At 40.2% G+C, this 22,355-nt stretch overlaps 1 long non-coding RNA gene across 3 annotated transcripts; it reads left to right on the top strand.

Moving 5' to 3' along the window:
• Positions 1-722: 722 nt before the first annotated feature.
• Positions 723-7,452, top strand: LOC138956699 (uncharacterized). Of its 3 annotated transcripts, none has more exons than XR_011452758.1 (4): positions 723-1,406; positions 3,039-3,175; positions 4,882-4,967; positions 6,163-7,452. It is a non-coding gene; the product is annotated as an uncharacterized lncRNA (long non-coding RNA). The 3 variants fall into 3 exon arrangements; XR_011452759.1 differs by lacking the exon at positions 723-1,406 and adding an exon at positions 2,466-2,854; XR_011452760.1 differs by lacking the exon at positions 723-1,406 and adding an exon at positions 2,468-2,701.
• Positions 7,453-22,355: the final 14,903 nt, after the last annotated feature.

The raw sequence follows: 22,355 nt of genomic DNA, 5'->3' as shown, positions 1-22,355 counted from the left end.
CCACACCTTTTTTTATTTGGGGGGGGGGGGGGGGGGGGGGCCTTATTCGGAGTTAAAGCAAAAGGAGCCGAGCCAACGAGCATGAAGCAAAGAAAGGAGCAGTGATACAGAATACTGTCTGCACTGCTTTGATTGGTGATGGTGATACTGATCGCTGTGCTGTTCGATAACTGGTGACCAGTTGCGACTTACTTGAGCCAAGCTGAGTCTATTTAGGGTGGCATTGACTAGCCACTGACTGATTGAGTGATTCTGAATGCTATCCTCTGATTTGAACAATTCTTTTACTGTCAAGTTATAATGTACGAGCTGCAAATTTACCAATTTATTTTGAAAACAAGTACAGTCATTTGATGGTGAGAAAGAGATTTAAAACAGGCACCAGTGTCAAACTGATAACCACACAGTCTCGCACAAAAATACCTTTTGTTAGCTTGTGCACACACAATGACACATGCATGAACACATACATGTACACACACAAACAAGCACAAAAAAGTACACACTCACAGACACAAACAAAAGGTGGCACTTGCACATGTAATGATGTATGATTAAAAGTTGAAAGCCAGCAAACACACGCACACTAGAACACATGAATGGGAACAATAAAGAACAAATAGATGCACAAACGCAACAATCCTTGCAAATACACAGTCTTACAGTTACAAATCTTAGTCTTATGCAGTTGTGCACACACATACATATGTGCAAGCACATGAACATGCTCAAACTGTCAAAGGTCTGCATGCACACAGAAACACATGACATAGCTGAGAGTGAGAGTCTTGAATAGCCTTGACTGACTCAGTGACTGAGTCTTGGCTGGCTGTCAAAGTTGTGACTGAATGGACAATGACATAAACACCCAGTCTATGAGTACGACTCGCTCAATGACCACACACAGAGTAACAACTAACATTAACAAACTTCAGGTATTTGATAATCAGGTTTCCTGGGCTGAGGTGCAGGGTGCAAAACTTGGTGTTACACAGTCGCAGGGTTGGATTGGTTGAAATTAAGATTTGTTGTGATTTCAACCAGTCAGACCCCGCATGCGATTTCCACCCAGTTCGGTGGCTCAGAGTCTGGCTTTTTGCACCTCACCCCAGGTCACATGTAATGTATGTATTATACATGTTGACATCTTATACGTTATACTTTTATGATCATTGTATTGAATGCATGTCTGGGAATTCACTAACCATCATGATTCGACTATTCCTGGTTAACCATTTTGCTACTCTTTATTTTTAGTGTGTGTGGACTCTCAATGTGCAGTTTGATTCATGCTGCCGCTGTCACCACAAGAGATGTATGGGACAGAGACCAAGATTCAATACAACTTACAAGAATCAGAAAGCCAGCCATCACTTGAAAACTTAGGACTAACAACACTTTATCAAGTGAGTACAATTTGATGGTCTTTACTACCCTTTTTTGTTTTTGTTTTTTCATAGATAAATTCTCCTCGGATCCCAGGATTTCCGAGAAAAGCTACACATTTCAGAGAGAACAGAATTCCTTTTCCGAGAAAAACAAAATCGAGGTACAAAAATCAAATAGAACAATCTACCCAGTAGACCAAAGTCTTCCATAAAACCGTCCCTTCATTCAGTGAGATTCCGCCCGTGTAAGTCACTTTTGAAAACTGTTTGAATGAGCTAGCTCCTACAAGTGGCACACGCAAAGCGATCATAATGTTGAACGCAGTTCAGTAGGGTAGTGCACAGTTCGAAAGGGGGTCCTGGAGAGTAAGTATGTTCAAATAATATTAATTCAGTTAAACTTGGGTTATAATGATTATTGGTTACTCGCAATACAAAACATGTACTAAATTCGGTCAGTTTTGTTGTTGTTGCTGTGTACAATATTATTCATGAAAGATACTCCCATTCCCAGAATACAGTGTTCTGGGTGGTCGAACGTGTAGCAAAGGCCTGTACGTGTAGATATTGCGTCACCCGTGACTCACTTTTTTCTCCAATGTTCCAAAGGCATGTGTTGTTTTGCTCCCACCAAGACTGCAGATCTTGGCAAACGCGTGATGTAAAAACTACATTTGATCACATTACCCGTACACGTCCTGGAAAGTGCTGATCTAGATCTTGCTAATATGCAAGATTGCACAGATTTTATTTTTTCAATTTGTTTTTTAATCTGGACCTGCCAACAGATCATGCATACAGGCACACACACACACCCCTTTCAGAGTTTTTCTTTAAATCAATTTACATACCAGTGAAAACTCGTTTCTATGGAAATTCCTTCTTTACGCAAACATTCCTCCGTTTTTTTTATTCTGTACATATTAAAAACCTCTTTCTATTTTAATAATTTCTATTTAAACAAAATTTTAAAAAGGAAAATAAAGGGAAATGTTACTTGGCAAGGGAAACAGATTTGTTCTCAAATGGATAAACCCCCATGAATCCCACAGAACTTTCCTAAATGGTTTGATTCAAGTAAATGTTTGCTTTATCTTTCTTTTGGAAATGGGTCATGGCGAGATTCCCAGTGCTTCACTTTGTGCCACACCCTAAAATAAGACCATTTTGCCAATTCAACATCTCAGAAAAATGAAAGGACTGAATGAAGCCATTGAAGGGTTGCAAAACATTTGGAGGAGGTGGACTGGCCTGAACTTGAACGTGATGCATTAACGACATCAGTAGGGCAGGCTGGAAGTTTCCGCAAGGAGGTTGCTACTGCTAGGAATATTAAAAAAACCGGTTAGGTCAAAAGATAACAATGTTTTCAAAGCTTTAATATTGATATGGAAGTGTTGCCGACGCCAGACGACATTATCAGGAGTCATGCATAAGATCGCATGAATCACAAAGTGGAAATAACGGTAAAAAAGATTGTAGAAAAAAATGTTGTAGTGTACTGTATCAGTGTTATTGACTCAGTGTATGGCGGTTCACTTTCCCCAGAGAGAAAGCAACCCGGATTGCCATGAGGTTGACCTCACAGGACTATATCAATTATCACATCTTATCCTTATTCTTATCCTGTATTTTATGTGTTGTTTTCAGGTCCGAGGACTTATTGGTGGGTGCCTCTCACAAAGAAGTTCTATGGCAAGAGTACATTCAGAGCCTGACCAGTCTAGGATACCTGGGTCCGCTGCTGGAATTTCTGCATATACCACTCCTTCATCATGCAAAAACAGGTGAATATCATTAGGCTTGGCTACACACACAAATCTTTCCGGTTAATGCTGACTGTGGTTGCTATTGTTACCGTCAGCCAGACATCCCTTAATTTCATTTTCACTGTTAAAGTGTTATTCAATGTGCTGACAGAAAGCTATATCCATCGCCTTTATCTGTTTTAGCATTCCCTGGCAATGGCAGTTTTGTGACCATAGTAGTACAACAAGCAGTTGTATACATAGGCTTGGTTAGTATGTATTTCAAATCTTAAGCTGTGTTATTTTAAAGGATGATCGCAATGCTAATCTCGAACCATGTTTTTTTTTCCATCTTTGGATGAGTTGTAGGTTTTGAATTAGCAGCTTTTGTTTATAAATCCAGGAGATCTGAAAAGAAAACCCGATGTTCATTACATTATTCTGGTGGTGTTTGAAATTCTCTCTAGCAATTACTTTATAAAAGTGGGGTTTGCAACTTAGTAATAGTAATACTCTTCTAATTCTATACAGTGGTGTACACCTCTTTCTGACTACATGTAGTAACATTTGAAAATGTAACCAAAAGTTGTTAATCATTACAGAGTGATTGTTATTTAATAATGTTAATGAGTTTTGGTCCATGTTGGGGTCAATCAATTCAATAATCCAGAATGGTATGGGTATTTTGCACAATGCTGCCAACAATGGTCAATGTGATAATGCTCTTCTTCCATTTAAAAAAGTATGGTAACTTGTTGACCATTACATTAATAACTCACACATATATTCATCTGTGTTAAATCCAGCCCTGTCTGTCACCACTACTAATCGGTTTAGGTTTGCAATAAACAGGCTAGGGTCAAAGGAAGCATACACATTATTCTTGTTGCTACTCATAGTATACCAGATTCGGACCTCAAGATTTCGGGGGGGATGTCATGACCACTAGGCCACTCCATCAGTTTTAACAAAGATGCAAAAGTTACAATTTGTTTCTATGCTAAGGTGGAATTAATACCATTCAATGATTCATGCATTGCAATAGCGTCAAAATTGTCTGTAAACTTCGCCGTTATTTTGCAAACATGTTTCACGAAATTACAGCACATGTTTTATGTTACCAATACCATGCTACACGACATTCACGCGATGTGATGGCTGTGAATGTGATATCTATTTACAACATACAAGTTAAGTAGAAGAACAGTAATTTATTGATTTAATCTCTCCAAATCTCTGTGCAGTTCAAGTATAGCTATCCAAGAAGTAGTTAAATTCACTCCTGAGCAATTGATGGATAAAGGTATGAAATAGATGCTGCTCCAAAAATAACATAAAATGTATAAATTGTTCAGCGCTTGTCATAATTGGCGCAGTAGTATAAAGTGGTTAGAACATCAGCCCTGAAATCGTGAGTTCCTGAGTTTGAATCTCCACCAAGGCGTATTTGTTCCCTTTGGTGCCTCTTGAATATAGAGGGAGCAAACAGGAAGTTATCACAGCAAAAGTCAAGCGTTAAATGAATCTGTCAAGGTTTCAGGCCGCCTTCACTGTACTGAGTTCGGTACATGCTTCTAAGCCCTATCTTTTCAAACATGGAGCCACGTATAGTCGTAGATAGACGACAGCTTTAAGTACAGTCAACAGTGTGTGGTTGTGAACAGTTATCATTGTTTTGTCGCTAAAACGTTTTGACTTATGTAACTTTGTAACTGATTTCTAATTTATTTCCATTGTTCATCAAGAAACTGATGACAGACAAGCTGTTGGAGTAAGAGAAGAGGGACAACTCACAAGGGTCAAAATGGTGGCCGCCTCCGGAAGAACTCAGGTATGTTTTTAAGTTTGTAGAAGTTAAGTGGTCCTGGGATTTTGTTTACCCCTTTCGCTACCCTCCCCTGTTTGAAGATAACTGTGAATAGACGTCTTACGGAAATAACTTTTGTCCCGATGTTTGGTCGGTGTGGTAGATGAAGAGCTCATTTTACAAGGACAAGCTTTTCAAAACAAGGCGAAGAATGCACCACACTTCTTATCAGCTTTATCCTGCGATCAGAACAAACAAATAACTCTAATATGTATGTTATGCAGTCGGCGCTCATATATAATTATATTATAATACCCTTTTCTTTCAAAACTATGCACATCAGAGCCGATTGTTTGCAGATCAGTGGAAGTGTTCTCTAAGCACATGTGTTTTATGAAACTCACGTCACATCAATCAGAACATGTTGAGAGGGATCACTATAGCACATAGGCCAGCAATCATCGGGAACTCTGATAAACTTGTGAACGTTGATCATTTACAGAAAGTGGCATAGTATTGTGCACACGCTGCATAACATACACATCAGAGTTAGTTGTTAGTCCCGATCACAGGATAAACCTGTTCAGAAGCTTAATACTTGTTTCGTCTAAGTTTGAAAAGCTTGACCACTTAAAAGAGGCTCTTAGTCTTACTCTAATAGCAATAGACTTGAAAATCCTGAAAGTTATTTCTGAACATCGTCTATTAGAAAACTCTTGCTGGAATGGTAAATGGTTCGGTATTTTGTGCACCTTCTGGTACTGTATAAGTTAAAACGTACATGCTAGCCTAAACAATAGCTCAAACGCTGTTTTACACACACAGCAATATAATATTACTTGTGTCTCTAAGTTTATGTTGAGTTAATTCATTCATGATTTACAATGACCGTTTGAACAGCAAAATTACTTATGGTTGTGTGTTACTGTTAGCAATACACTGTTTGAGCTCCAGCCTTCACTTTCTATTGCAGGAAGAAAATTTGAGATAAGGGTTGTGTGTTCTTCAGTCTGGTTGTGAAAGTTATGTTTTTGGGTGTGTGCTATTTGTTTGTGTGTGTGTGTGTGTGTGTGTGTGTGTGTGTGTGGTTATTTGTTTATAAATGAATGATAGTGTGTTCCCTTTGAGCGAATGTAGGGAGCTCAATACAACAAACCTTCGGGTTTGTTTGAAAAAGTTTTTATATCTTTGTAATTCCAGAATGTTTTGTTTTTTCCAGTGCAAGACAGACAGTGTTTTGTCCGATGGTGGCCACTACTTGTGATACTGTCTTCCAATCAGGGCACAACAAGGCTGGGATAAAAAGACATCAACACAGGAAGTTCTAGTATCACCACCAGGCAGTAGCTGTGAAGATTGATGTTAAAGCCCTCAGACATGTTCAGTTTTATTTTAAGAGCCATAGAGGACTACTATGGACAAACAAGGGAAGATACAGTTTGGTAAACACTCACTGTACATTTTTCATCAATTCTATTGTCTAACTCTATATGTTCGTGGTGTATTTTGCAGCTTTTATGGACATGTTAGTTCAAACTTTGTCTTTTGGGGGGATTTTCAAGTGATGTATATTGATATACAGCTTCTTATTTGATTTCACACAGTGGTCTAAATAAATGTACAATAGAACCTAGCTTTCTGAGACCACCATAGAATTGATCTCCTCCCCTAACAGATGTCTTTACTCTCTTCTTGTGTTCCCCAGAAAACTGAATTTATTTATGTATGAGAGTGTAATATCTTCTGTCCCGTGTGAAAAAATTGTCACAAGGGAAAGTTTAGACACAGAAAAGCAGGGTTTATTTATTTTTAGTACACCTTGATCTAAAAATAAATAAACCCTGCTTTTCTGTGTCTAAACTTTCTCTTGTGAATTTTTTTCCCATTTTTTTTCTCACATTTTTTAGTACACCTTGATCTGAGTGATCGACAAGAAGAAGAAGAATAAGTACACCTTGATCTCCAAAGTGTCCTTCATGGCTAGGAGTGCAGCATAAATACTTTCCAAACATCTCTGTACCGGAATATCACAGTGGTACTTGCCATGAAAAAACACCCCTATGGTCCAGCCAAAAATGTCCCTACATTGCAGGCGGCCTGTCATGACATGTATAATGTTACTGAAGATAACCAAAAAAGGGAATTCAGGTGTCCAGTCCTTTATTGCAAGGTTTCTTCTTATCATAGGCTGTTCTCATATGGCAGGTGCAACTATTTTATCTCTGTGGCAAGCTTGGCAATGTAGCAGAAGCTGAATACACTTCTGAGTTTTGAATTTTAATACCCCATGCATTTACTGTAAAAAGTTGGAAAGGTTTCTCCATGTAACTCTATTGTCTGAATGATCTCCTGCACCTTATTGATTTTACCTGATGCTTTTTTAATGACTATGTACACAGTCTATGATGCATACGTGTTATAATCGGTTTGTTTAGTACACTGTTGACTGTATCACACTTTTCAGTCACTGGGACCGAGAGACATCAGAAAATAAATTGCTTGGAAGGGCCCTTTTTGTTTTTAACAGAATGAAATATCCTATTGTGTGAAAAGACAATGAACATTTATTTGCTCTGTGTGTGTCTGAACTTGGCTGCTGTATCAATAGACGAATTCCTGAATAACTTTGTTGGGTTTATATGGGTTGTGAAAGAGTGAGTACTCTTGCTTTTGCTCCGACAAATATAAACATGTGGTTTCTGTACACGTGTTTCAGAGACACCCTCTCACTAGTGACTGGCCACTAATGTCAAGTGAGATATTTCCCCATGTGACATAGGCCAGTCACTAGCGAGGGCGTGTCTCATACATGTGTAAAGGAACCACATGTCAATATTTGTCGGAGCAAAATGAAGACTCTTGAGTACTCACTCTTTTACAACCCATACAACCCAGAAAAGTTATTTCCACAATTCATCTGCATGTATTTCCCCCTTTTTGAGTCACTTGAGAAAAAGTGACTCTATGTAATCGGTCAGTGTTAGTCTGTCCGGCCGGCCGGCCGTCCGTAGACACCACCTTAACGTTGGACTTTTCTTGGAAACTATCAAAGCGATCGGGCTCATATTTTGTTTAGTCGTGACCTCCAATGACCTCTACACTTTAACGATGGTTTCGTTGACCTTTGACCTTTTTCAAGGTCACAGGTCAGCGTCAAAGGAAAAATTAGACATTTTATATCTTTGACAAAGTTCATCGGATGTGATTGAAACTTTGTAGGATTATTCTTTACATCAAAGTATTTACATCTGTAGCCTTTTACGAACGTTATCAGAAAAACAAGGGAGATAACTAGCCTTTTCTGTTCGGCAACACACAACTTAACGTTGGGCTTTTCTCGGAAACTATAAAAGTGACCGGGCTCAAATTTTATGTGAACGTGACTCATTGTGTTGTGAATAGCAATTTCTTCCTGTCCATCTGATGCCTCATATAATATTCAGAACTGCGAAAGTGACTCGATCGAGCGTTTGCTCTTCTTGTTCTTGAAGAAAGATGGCACTGTAGATGTAATGAGTACCCGGACTCCACTGTATATGCATTGGTTATTTTGACATCACATAGTTTCTGTCATCTTTGTGACTTTGTATCTTGTTGAAGGGAGAACATTACCACTTTATTGACTTCTGGGCAGTCCTTTTGAAGTACATACATGTACTTCAATTTACAGCAGGTGTTATACATTAGTTTGGATCCTTGTGAGATTATTTTTGGGGGGTTGATTCGACTTAGAGGCTTTACAAAATGTTTCTGAGTTTTTGTTGGTTTACTTCATGTGCACATGCTTATAGTTTTTCCTTTGCCCATTATTGATGCCTTCAGTATAGTTTACTCACACCTAATTATGAACGTTGTACCAATGTTGTTTTGTGAAAATACTCCCGCAGTGGGGCACTGCGGTTATGAAATTAAAGGCCCCTCCTGTTTTTGGAACCGCAGGAGCTTTCTAGTTTGCTGTTAGGTAGATTTTTGGTTCCTCTTTCCTGTCATGCTCTCTTTTTCTTCATGAATTCTTTTCTTTTTTCTGCCTTCTTGCTCATTCACCTGTATTTTTTCCAAAAATCTCTTCTCTTGCCGCTTGTCTCGCGATTCATGTATAGTTTAATCTGTTAGTGTTCTGATGTAAGTCCAGCAGTAGATAGGTTAAGCCTATTTTAACATACTGGAAACTGGTAATCTTCCAGTAGGTATTAATTTAGTTTTACTAAAGCCTGCTGGGACACAAGTAATGGGTTAGTGCATTTGTAAACAGGAATCGCTTGACAAGTGGCCCCCTTCATCCCCCCCTTCCTCGTCCTGATATGGCTCTGCGTAGTCGGCTGGACGTTAAGCAACAAATAAATAAACAAACAAATTGTGAAAATACACTACTGGAGAATACTGTTCTTCTTCATAGTTCACTCTAACTAAAAAGTCTGAACAGATTTGGTGATTTACAATAATCTTAGTCATGAGCACCAGTTGACTATGATTATTGTAAATCACCAAATCTGTTCAGACTTTTTCATGGAATATTGTCTTTTTAGACTAACACTAAAACCTAGTAGCGTGGCTACTTCTTGTATTGGCTCAATTATGTTTGGTTGTTGTTGATTTTTCCTTAATTATAATGTGGACCTAGAGAATGTCCAGAGAAGGGCAACAAGGATGATTGGAAGTCTGAAGGAACTGTCATACTCAGAAAGGCTTAGGATCCTGGGAATTCCTTGTCTCCAGCATCGTCGGCGCAGGGGTGATATGATTGACACTTTTAAATACCTCAAAGGTATATACATTACCCAGAAACCCAATCTACACAGACCCCCACCCACTGAAAGGGACATGAGAGGAAACAGTTTTAAACTTTGCCAAGTCGAAAGTAAGGAGTGCCTTCTTCGCAGACAGAGTTGTCTTAGACTGGAACACCCTGCCCGACAATGTTGTGACAGCTGATAGCGTTAACTGCTTTAAAGCACGACTGGACAGCCACTGGAAAGACACATCAAGTGTCTACACACCAAGCTGCTACTAGCCCCCCCGCGTATGCAGCTTACTTTTGTGGATCGGCGTACAGGTTTTTAACCTAAATCGTCGTACAAGTACAAGTACATTATAGGACCTGTATCATTTCCAATGTAATTATTTTAGCCACATTTTGAGAATCGCAAAAGACTTCATCGGAAAGAAATGTTACATTTTTTTCTGTTCAATACATTATGTCTATGTATCTCCCTTGAGCACAAGAGAAGGTCGGTGTTCTCTCTCATTATGGCATAGAAAAGAAACCTGTCAACATAAGTTTTACCTAAAGCAGAAACGACTACTGATCAAAACATCTGTTTATGACACATGCTTATCCATTTTGTGTCCCGCAGTGGGGCACTGCGGTTATGAAATTAAAGGCCCCTCCTGTTTTTGGAACCGCAGGAGCTTTCTAGTTTGCTGTTAGGTAGATTTTTGGTTCCTCTTTCCTGTCATGCTCTCTTTTTCTTCATGAATTCTTTTCTTTTTTCTGCCTTCTTGCTCATTCACCTGTATTTTTTCCAAAAATCTCTTCTCTTGCCGCTTGTCTCGCGATTCATGTATAGTTTAATCTGTTAGTGTTCTGATGTAAGCCCAGCAGTAGATAGGTTAAGCCTATTTTAACATACTGGAAACTGGTAATCTTCCAGTAGGTATTAATTTAGTTTTACTAAAGCCTGCTGGGACACAAGTAATGGGTTAGTGCATTTGTAAACAGGAATCGCTTGACAAGTGGCCCCCTTCATCCCCCCCTTCCTCGTCCTGATATGGCTCTGCGTAGTCGGCTGGACGTTAAGCAACAAATAAACAAACAAATTATCCATTTTGTGTTTTGCAAAAGACTACACATCAAGTTCTTTTGTATATTGTGTGTACCAAGTTGTACGTTAATTCTTTGCTTTAAAAATTAAGGATGGTTGTTTGGAGATGGCAGAAAAGTTATGTGTCAGCCTATATGAGTACGTGTAATACAAATGACTGTGTGTATGATTGATTAAACTTCCAATGTTATTCCCCTGCCAAGTCAGTCACTTTACATTTGTTCTCAGTTTTGCTGTCAAATAGACGAATTCCGAAAATAAATGTCGGGTTTGTATCGGTTGTGGGAGAGTGACCTTTTCTTGCAAAACTTCTGACAAACATTGGAGGGGCCAATCACTAGTGATGGGTGTGTTGGAAACATGTGCTCTGGTCCATGTGACACACCCCTCACTATTGATTGGCCCCTCCTTTGTTTGTCATAGGTTTTGCAAGAAAAGGTCACCCTTCCACAACACATACAAACCTAAAAGCGTTTTTTTCTTCTAACTCGTCTATTCAACATGGTACTTTTGGCAGGTAAATGAACATGTCAGAGAAAGGTTTTGCAAGCTTTACTTATTAAATCAGTTTTACTGAACTTGTTTGTTGTGTTGCCAGGTTGTCTTTTCTCTATATCTCTCTGATTATGGGTGAAGTGCACAACAGGCTCCAGTGGGTAAAGGCTCACTCCTTCTAATGAAAACAATTGAGATCCAAGCAATCTCTAACCTAGTTATATAGGATAAGATCATTATTCCACTTGGACACATTCAAAATCAATACCTTAACTACTTGTGCTGATTTGGATTTTGTTTGAAATAATTTCTTGAAGGCCATTGGTTTGTTTTAATGACATTAATTAGTCAGAAAATGTCCACTGTTGACAGAGAGCACCTAGGCTGTTCATTTTTGGTTTGTGTCTTAAACTGGAGAGATGGTTTTATCTCATTTAAGAGCCTGGCCATATTTGAGATAGTGATACATGTTATCAATGAAGGAGTGTGCCTTTAACTGCAGGAACTAACTTGCACTCTCTGTCTCTTATTTCATATATTTTGAAATTGGAACTTAAATGAAGCATGGGCTTGAAAGCAAAAATATTCCTCCTCAACACCCGAAAGGTTGACATCGCACACACAAGCACGCACGCAAACAAACACACACACAAAGTGTGCATTTTTAAGATACCTGCTTTCACCTGTAAGACAGCATTCTGCATTATAAACACATGTACAGTACCCGGCGAAAGAACAGTTTCCTTCACGCCCACAGTTGCAAGTGATTTTTCAAATGAGGGCCCCAAAGGGGTTAAAATCGTGATCGTGATTGGCGTTTTTTGACCTTTCTGTGACCGTGATTGCCGAAATTTCCATTTCTGTGATCGTGATGGGACTTTGCCCGTGATCCGTGATGACAAAAAAATCAAGTCTCGTGATCGTGATCGTCATTTGTTATCGTGATGGGCATTATTGCAAAGCATTTTATTTTCAACGTACATTTTTCACAGCTGTATCACTCTATGATCCTCTATTCGTCAAGGAGCCAATCCCGATTGAAGGGAAGCAACAACACATTCAGAAATATGATTTTGACAGCGATTGCTTCCCTTTAAGAGAACCAATCACACAAAAAAAGAGATCCAATCAGAAGGAAAATTGCAAAAGTCTGCCAAACGTTATCCAATGGAAGGGCTTCGTGCAAAAGTTTTGAGTGCATTCAGTCAAATTCGAATTCGAAGATCAAAAATGGCGTGCAGCGGTACTGTCATCGAACTTCTGTTATATTTTGTGGATTCAAGCCAGACCAAAGCAGGCGGCGAGAATGCCTTCCTTGGTGGAAAGGTCAGGCTACGGGTCGGTCTTTCCGAAGACGTAATATCAAGTTTTATTCCCCCCTCTGCTTCTTTACCTCTGTAAACTTGTAGGGGTAGTTATTTTTCGATAATGACCCAGCAACCAAACAAATAACGACCCAGCAACAGCCTGAATCCTCGATAGTGCAATGGGTTGAGAGGTTGTTCTGTTTCGGTACTACTTTTTGCGACTGAAAAGTTCCGAACGCTCTAATGTACGAAGTATACATCTCTGGAGCAAACAATACAAACATACCGCATTTAAATTAACAACTACAGGCCTGAACACATGAATCTCCATATAAAATCCATGAGTTCGGTTGTTTTCTGAATCTAGATCAGACGTTCATCACAAGCAATTTCCCAAGGCAAGTAACTCATACTTTGTCTAGCGACAAGAGTAGTTCCCCTTCTTTTCACTCAGTTTCTTCGACAACAGACTGCAATCCGACGGTCAGTTTTCAACAATATTTCATTTAATAAACAGATCACACGCAACCAAATGCACACATCTCATCAATTTAAACAACATAAAGCGGTTTCATACACTATTTTCCCCAGAAAACTTAACTTCATACGGTTTTTAACGTTGGAACACGGGTGCAAAAGTTCGTCTGCTAGTCCCATTTGACGAAAGAACATTATCCTAACCGATACCAAAACATATACAGAACACACAATATCTGCCTTTGCCGCCACAGCAGAATAACAGCATATCTGTGTACTTGATTTTAGTCCAAAATAGGAAAACTGACAAGAAGTGTTAACAGAATGGAATGATTTGCACGGAACTATACAACCGCGCATTAATCGATCGCCTGCGCAGGTTGACTGGTTGAGTGAATAGGATTCGATCAAACTTTCGCAAAAAACCTCCTCTTTTCTTTGAATAACTGAAGAAAGGAGGAATAAAGAGGTTACACACCTCGTCTCAGTGATTATCAAAAATAATGGTCTCAGTTCGCGGTCATGAAAAAGCTCGCATTTTTCATGATCCGCTAACTTCGACCATTATTTTTGATAATCACTGAGACTGACTCGGCATGTAACCTCTACATGTTGATCTATGTTGCTCTATGACTGTTCTGAATGTAGGCAAAGATCTTGAAATTTGTTCAAGGTCTTTGAGTTTGAGTGAGATCATTGACATTGTCGACATTGCCACGTCCGGCTGTCACTCGCTCAGTGTGACCTCGACCGGCTCGAGATCGAGTCTGCGTGTAGCCAAAACCGAAACTAGAAATGTGTTTTTCATCCCAGCAACGTGGACACGCTTGGCATAGATTCTAATTGTCGCTTCTTTGCATTAAGCTTGGATTTATTTTAGCGCCTGTAAGTGTAAACTTTAATATCAACAATGGGTTAAATTCAGAAACAATGGCGGGGAGACGTGCCAGTTTGGGTCACTTGATCCTCATGTCAAAGACGATCAAAGTCATGTTCGTCGGGGACTGATTTTGTCAGGCATGCTACTTTTCCGGTAATTGCCGGAAATCCGATAAAGCCGTTTTCAAAATCCAGTAAAGTCAAATTTATTCCGGTGAAGTTGAAAAATTTCCGCAAAAACGATCCGTGTGAATATCGCGCAACGCAACCGGGCGCCGGTCTCAATGAAGCCAGCGCACAGTAGTGTTGTTTTCACCAGTTTGGAGGTGTGTTGAATGGTGGTGGGGGGAGGCTAAAATGGGATTTTTAACAAGATCACAACACTATTACAGCCCTGAAAATGATGCCCAGAATGCACCAGATTGCACAGATTTTAACTGTTTTTTGAACAAAAATTCGGGGGGGGGGGGCATGCCCCCGGACCCCCCTAGTTGGCTCGCCTGCTTCGCAGGCTCAGGCTTGTGGCTTCGCCACTGGCACTGCGCGCTTCTTTCAGGTAAAACCATTTTTGGCCTGTAGCATTCCTGTTTCTTTTTTAAGGCCATGAAACCAGGCGATGGTGTACCTCAAATTGTATGGCAAAGTTGAAAATAAAGAACCCATCACACATACATGTACTTTAATTTCAATCCACCCAATAGTTTTTGAGAAAATGGGTTTACAAGATTTAGCTCTGGAAATGTGAAATTGTGCAAGTATATATTCATGTGTGTGAGTTGAATGAGTGGAGAGAGAGAGAGAGAGAGAGAGAGAGAGAGAGAGAGAGAGAGAGAGAGAGAGAGAGAGAGAGAGAGAGAGAGAGAGAGAGAGAGAGAGAGAGAGAGAGAGAGAGAACAATGAAAACATTTTTGTTACTGATTACAAATCATGATATGTATTTCTATGTGTGTATGAAAGAGAATTAAAAAAATAATAATAAAAAAGTGCAACAGTTCTCACTTTGTGTTGAATAAACAAGAGATCCAGAGGAGCGAATTACTGTGTGGTTGTGTTTACTTTGACACGTGCTTTCTGTACATGCAACTTTTACCGTGACCGTGATTTGCCACTGGTGTTCGTGATCGTGAAAACAAAAATCAAGGTAACTGTGATCGTGAAAGCTAAAATTTCCCTTCCCGTGATCGTGATGATACCCCCCCTTTGGGGCCCTCTTCAAATTGTAAAATATGAACCAGATAAGGTAAATTAAAAAGAAAAACAGATTCGTGGAGGACATTTTACTGGCTCTAGGATTAGTGCATCAGCATAGTATTTAGTCGTTTTTGTTTTTTACTTTTCATAAATTGGGTTATACAGGGAAGGGGTCAAGCGAGTCGTGAATGCATGCAAAACGTGTCACTTCACGTGACACGCTACAAAAATCGTAAAGATGCTCTTTTTTTTTTAACACTTGTGGAGGCAATTCATTTTTCAACAAGATCATTACATTAAAATTATTCGCCAAAGCGTTTAATACTCCAGCAAATGAGCATAGATCACTTAGTGTTAAAAAGGGTTGTTTGGCAAAAGCTCATTCGCACGAAATCGACGTTATGATTTCTTTGAAAACCAGGTGCTATTTGTGGCCAAGTGTCGGGTCTACACGAACAGACTCAGACTATGACTAGAAAAAAAATCCTGCGCTTTTTATATTTAGTCAAGTTTTGACTAAATATTTTAACATCGAGGGGGAATCGAAACGAGGGTATGGTGTATGTGCGTGTGTCTGTGTGTGTGTCTGTGTGTGTGTCTGTGTGTGTGTGTAGAGCGATTCAGACTAAACTACTGGACCGATCTTTATGAAATTTGACATGAGAGTTCCTGGGTATGAAATCCCCGAACGTTTTTTTCATTTTTTTGATAAATGTCTTTGATGACGTCATATCCGGCTTTTCGTGAAAGTTGAGGCGGCACTGTCACGCCCTCATTTTTCAACCAAATTGGTTGAAATTTTGGTCAAGTAATCTTCGACGAAGCCCGGGGTTCGGTATTGCATTTCAGCTTGGTGGCTTAAAAATTAATTTATGACTTTGGTCATTAAAAATCGGAAAATTGTAAAAAAAAATAAAAATTTATAAAACGATCCAAATTTACGTTTATCTTATTCTCCATCATTTGCTGATTCCAAAAACATATAAATATGTTATATTCGGATTAAAAACAAGCTCTGAAAATTAAATATATAAAAATTATTATCAAAATTTTTTTTTCGAAATCAATTTAAAAACACTTTCATCTTATTCCTTGTCGGTTCCTGATTCCAAAAACATATAGATATGATATGTTTGGATTAAAAACACGCTCAGAAAGTTAAAACAAAGAGAGGTACAGAAAAGCGTGCTATCCTTCTTAGCGCAACTACTACCCCGCTCTTCTTGTCAATTTCACTGCCTTTGCCATGAGCGGTGGACTGACGATGCTACGAGTATACGGTCTTGCTGAAAAAGGGCAGCTACTTGACTAAATATTGTATTTTCGCCTTACGCGACTTGTTTTCTTTTTTGTGTGAACATCGATCGATTAGCGATAGTCATTCGTATGCAAGTACTATGAAGCCAAACGCATTCTTCCCCCCTCCCTTAACACATATTTACAGACACATGCACACAAATACACGCACACACACACACACACACACACACACACACACACACACATCCATACACAGATAAACAAAGTCGCGAAGATGTCACGCAAGAGCGCTTCGCAGTGCTGAAATGGACGCCAACTGTCACTTTGATGATCGCTGTTTGTCTGTCATTAAATATTAAAAGTTATCATCTTTCTCACATGCTTCAAAACAACAGACACAGAGACAAAGACACGCACACACAAACACTGACTCAAATTTACACCGCCACACACCCACACACGTGTGTGTGCGCGTGCGCGCTCGAACACACTCACGCGAACGCACACGCGGATAAGACTGTTGTTTTTGTTCAAGGCCTAAACACAAACACATCAGTTTATTCACACAGACTGAATACCAACACACACGTGTGTTTGTTTGCGTGTCAGTGCCGGAGTCATGTGTGTGCGCGTGGGTGCGTGTGTGTATGCCTTCGTGTCAGTGTCAGTTTGTCAAGTTGTTTGTTGTGTGGGTGCCTGCTGGCGGGCGGGCGTGTGTGTGTTCGTGCGTCCATGCGTGTGTGTGCGCCGCAGTGTACTCAAGCCAAGCATTATTTATTTATTTGCTGTTGCTTTTCGGGTCCAGCGGACCATAATAGGCCAAATCAGGACCCCCGGCAAGCCAAGCAACATTCCTGTGTACTGCACGTGGTTGTAATACAATCAATTATGTTTTTCTGTCTTATGTTTTATAAGTTGACCTAGCAGGTCGGAAAACTGAACTTCTTACATGTATTTATGTCAGCCTCAGTGCAGCCCGCACCAGGCCAGGCTAACATAGCACAGTGTCCATCAGTGACTGGCATCGCGGCGCCGACAACTGAACAGGCAAACTGACTGACTTAAGAACAAGAAGAAATTACAGATTATGTTTCAACATATTACTGAAATCTTAGTCTAACTTGTACGACCAGGGCCAATGGCAATGCGGAAAAGTAAACCAGTCAGACAGCAGTGCCAGTGTCGGTCAACGCCAGAAATGAGCCCTGCAGTGAGCTGTCCCGCCGCGGAGGCTACTCGGTGTGGCCATAGACCAATGGTCTATGCTATGGTGTGGCGTAGTGGACCAACACGCGGAATGCCGAATGGATATGACCGGCCCGGGGTGTCAGTATCATTCTGAACACATAACGGCCTCAATCAATCGAGCCTCGCTGAGAAGTTGTTCTGAACACATAACCATGGGTGAAAGTAGCCCGTCAATTGACTGAAATCCGTCAATCTGAAAATAAGTCTGACGGAAATTCCGTCAATCTGCAATTTTTTTTTTTTAAACCGAAACTACTTGCGGAACGCGTTTTCGAACTGCTATAGTGAACCGGTTCCAGTGTGCCCGGGTTGGAGTTCATGAAACTAAAACTGTGTGTGATAAGTTTGGTGCTTGAAACTCAAGGGCTTTTCCTTGAGAACTTTGCACTATAAGAATAAGAGATGCTACTGCTTAGTTGCTACTTTGTGCAGTGCTACATCATGCTGTTTGCATGTGTGACATTCTGTTTCATCATTTATTTCAATGCCTGTCTGGCAATGTTTGCTTCTTATAATCAAATATTTCGAACTTTTATATCAGTTGTTCAGTTGTTCACTTTCTATTTCATGTAGTATGGCTGTTGTCAATGTTAATTGTTGTCAATTGTGTCGTTGTGTTGGAAGATGCAAGTGTGAAAGGATACAAAAGAAAAATGATTACTTCTGTGAATTGTTTTGATTTTGTTTACCCTTTTTACCATATCATTAGAATCTGAAGGTATTTTTTTGACCTGCATGATAGTGTATTTTTTGGCCAGGAAAGGCCACAAAATCACAATGAATAATGCAAAAATTCGTTTTCGGGCGGGGGGCGTTGCCCCCCTGGACCCCCTAACGGGGCCCTGCCCCGTACCCCGCCAGGGCCTGGGCGGCCCCTGGACCCCTGCCTCAAAAAAATTTCAGTCAATTTGATTTTCCTAGGTTTCACCCATGCATAACGGCCTCAATCAATCGAGCCTCGCTGAGAAGTTGTTCTGAAACAATCGAGCCTCACTCAGTGAGAAGTTGTTCTAAACACATAACGGATCCTCAATCAATCGAGCCTCACTGAGAAGTTGTTCTGAACACATAACGGATCCTCAATCAATCGAGCCTCACTGAGAAGTTGTTCTGAACACATAATGGATCCTCAATCAATCGAGCCTCACTGAGAAGTTGTTCTGAACACATAACGGATCCTCAATCAATCGAGCTTCACTGAGAAGTTGTTCTGAACACATAGTAACGGGTCCTCAATCAATCGAGCCTCACCGAGAAGTTGTTCTGAACACATAACGGGTCCTCAATCACTGAATCCAGCCTCACTGAGAAGTAGTGTTCTCAGTGAACACATAACGGGTCCTCAATCAATCGAGCCTCACGGATGAGAAGTTGTTCAAAACACATATCTGTCAGTGTCTGTCCCATTCACTATCCCGAAGACCGTAATATTCAAGTCAGTGTAGTGTCCAGCCAGTCCACTTTAGATATCGGGGCCGCGGACACTTGAGCTCAACTGTTCAGTTGTCGCAATATATTGCTAGGATCGTGCGTTTAACTGAGTATTGCATGGACAACTCAGTGAATACTGTTGAACGGGAACTTGAGAATATAATGTTCTCAGTACAGGCACAACTTGAGGTTGCGACTCTTAAGGACTAGCCTGAAGGACTGATATGATAATAGCCTTGAACGGGACCGGCGTGGATGCGGCCGTCAGTCATAACGGTGACAGTAAGGCTGCATGGCTTCAGACCCCCTCCCGCAGGCTTCATCAGCCCCAACCGCCTTGCATGCTTAAAATACCGTCAGTTTATCAGCAAAACGAAATAATATAACTGTAGTTTTCACGGTTCATATGTCTGCCGGCCCATTCAGAAAGACTGCAGCCCCCGGGGTCAGTCAGCGCGCTGCGTGCCTGCGCAGCGGTTACCTGACATAATGATAAACTGACTGACCGTGAGACAATCTGAAAGGCGAATTGAATTTAATGACACTCAGTAGATTCTCAGCGGCTTTTTAAAATTTAATTGTATTTCATGTTGTTGCTTGTAAATGATTTTGTCGGCGCAGTGTCGCATGAGCACGGTCGCCTGAAATACTCCCAGCGGTGGGATAAGCCACCCCAAAATGAATACTGATGGTGTCAGTCCTAAGTAAGCAGGCACCTGGCCTGGAGTTCTTTGCAAGTTCAGTCTTCTTGCAACACACCTGGCAGCTTCGACTGATCACACTGCTTTCACTGACGACTTGTATATGACGACATTTATCATTCTAAGCGGACTCGAAGCAGACGTACGTATAATCAGGTTACAGCAGAAGTGCATTCAAATACCTGTGGTACAGGTACGTGTGCAAGATATTCTGTTATGTACTATACCTGAATGGGGTCGGTGCCGACTGCAGCAAGCTGTTCATTTTAGGCCCTGCGGGTCCGTCCGGGCATCTTGGTACCTCCTAATCCCGCTGTTATCAGTTTCATCAGCTCTGACAAAGGTGTCCAATTAAGAACTCCTTTTCCATTATGTCTGTGTGAGTGTTGAGTGGTTGTGTCTCCTGGTGATCTTTTTCAGTCAAGTGTTTCTGAACTTAGTTTCAAACTTTCATGACTATAAATATAAGCCTGCGAAATGTATTCACATTCACTGACGGGCATCTGAATATCATGTAGTGTCGTACTACATTTGGGCCAAAATATTCTGAAATGAAAGTGCTCTTACGTGGCAGACATGCAGTTACTTGATATGATCCTAAGTAATTTGAGAATCACAATGACGGAAAGTACACCCTTCTGACGGGCATCACATTGTGGGTACAACCATACTTTTGCACTCTACACTGATACTCACAACTGCATGGACACTTTTTCATTTCTTGTACACAGGTGACTTTGCAGTTTCTTCGTTTCGTATCGGCAGTGTTGGCTGACCTCAAAAACTGGAATGCTGTAATAATGGAGTCTTACATACTCAAAAGACCGAATTGGCCTTCTTCGGCATTCATATTGACTTCAAGGTTAATGCAGTTTTTTAGAGAGAGAGAGAGAGAGAGAGAGAGAGAGAGAGAGAGAGAGAGAGAGAGAGAGAGAGCACACACATCTGGACGCTGGTAGTCTATGCAGATTTATTTACTCCGACAGTGACACAATGCATCAACATCTTCTGCGTAGGACTTTTTCCTTGATGAAGTTACTGCAGACAACATATACACACCACCCTACACTGATACAATGTATTCACAACTGCATGGGCACTTTTTCTTGATCAGCCACTGCAGTCAACACAAACTGCACAATACCACACCATCTGCGATACCTTTAAACAATACGTTTATACAGTAATAATATACATTACTGCATATCTTTTCTATTTTCGTTTTTAAACGTTACCTGTAGGTTTCTAAATAAAACCTGGCTTTACAAAATCAAGTTTGTGATCTTCAGCAGTGTAGTTTAATGCATGTGGGTTTTTTTTTAAGTCTCATTCACTGTGATGCTGAAAGTCCATAAAAGTATGCTGAATATATTTTGTGTTTTATTTTTCTCTGTCACTTGAAATCTTCATGTTATGATGCTTTCAACATATTTGTACAAGAATATTTATTTAAGTCTATGGCACCGACAGGTTCTTAAAGCCAGAGATGGCACAAACGTTGGGTCAAAACACATCCTTCTTTGTTTTCTGCGCATTTGTAGGTTCTTTGAACATCACACAAATCATTGTGTGGTGTAATTATCATCCTCTTTTTTTGCAATTAACTGATCATTTTCAAAGTACATGTATTGTATTTACTGTTGACACCATATTGAAAACTTTAGACGCTGTTTTCTCATTGGTAAAGAGTCGACTAGTCATCTTCTAGACTTTGTCAGATCTTACTTTCACCAGAAATGCGTTTTTATACAGTAACAGACCGGCACGGTTGGCCTAGTGGTAAGGCGTCTGCCCCGTGATCGGGAGGTCGTGGGTTCGAACCCCGGCCGAGTCATACCTAAGACTTTAAAATTGGCAATCTAGTGGCTGCTCCGCCTGGCGTGTGGCATTATGGGGTTAGTGCTAGGACTGGTTGGTCCGGTGTCAGAATAATGTGACTGGGTGAGACATGAAGCCTGTGCTGCGACTTCTGTCTTGTGTGTGGCGCACGTTATATGTCAAAGCAGCACCGCCCTGATATGGCCCTTCGTGGTCGGCTGGGCGTTAACCAAACAAACAAACAAATACAGTAACAGGCTTTTTGTGAATTACATGATTTTAGAAATTCTGTCAAAAACTTTCTTTTATTTTTGAAATTTATGTTGTAAACAAAATGTTGTTGCTTCTAGAGACCTGTTTAGAGTAAAACAAAACATACTTCAAAGTTCATTTTTCCAGAAAATGAATGTTTCCACAAAACTACATGTTTAATCCCTAAAAAGGTCCACTTTGACCCATAATTCAATATAACGTTTTAGAACAAGAAACACCTTTTCTTAGAATTGTTATGAAGAACCTTGAAATAAGAATTAAAAAGTTTGCCAAAGAATAAAATCTTAAAATCGGAAGGGTCATCTCTGCCTTTAAAAACAAGTGAATTGGGTCATCCTCAGAAATCATAGTCAAAAGAATTACATATGCATTAACTAAACGTGTTCAGAAAGAGAAAGTAAACACATTTAGTATAAAGCCATGGGTCTGCTTTACACAATGATGATACTGGTGGAGGGAGGGAGTGGCCTTTAAAAGTGGTGCATGAAACTAATTTTTGCTCAGCTTACC

This window comes from Littorina saxatilis, unplaced genomic scaffold (genome assembly GCF_037325665.1).
Source record: "Littorina saxatilis isolate snail1 unplaced genomic scaffold, US_GU_Lsax_2.0 scaffold_221, whole genome shotgun sequence".
NCBI classification, from domain to species: Eukaryota; Metazoa; Mollusca; class Gastropoda; order Littorinimorpha; family Littorinidae; genus Littorina; species Littorina saxatilis.
Note: the sequence above shows the minus strand (reverse complement) of the source record. Positions and strands in the feature narration are given on the sequence as shown.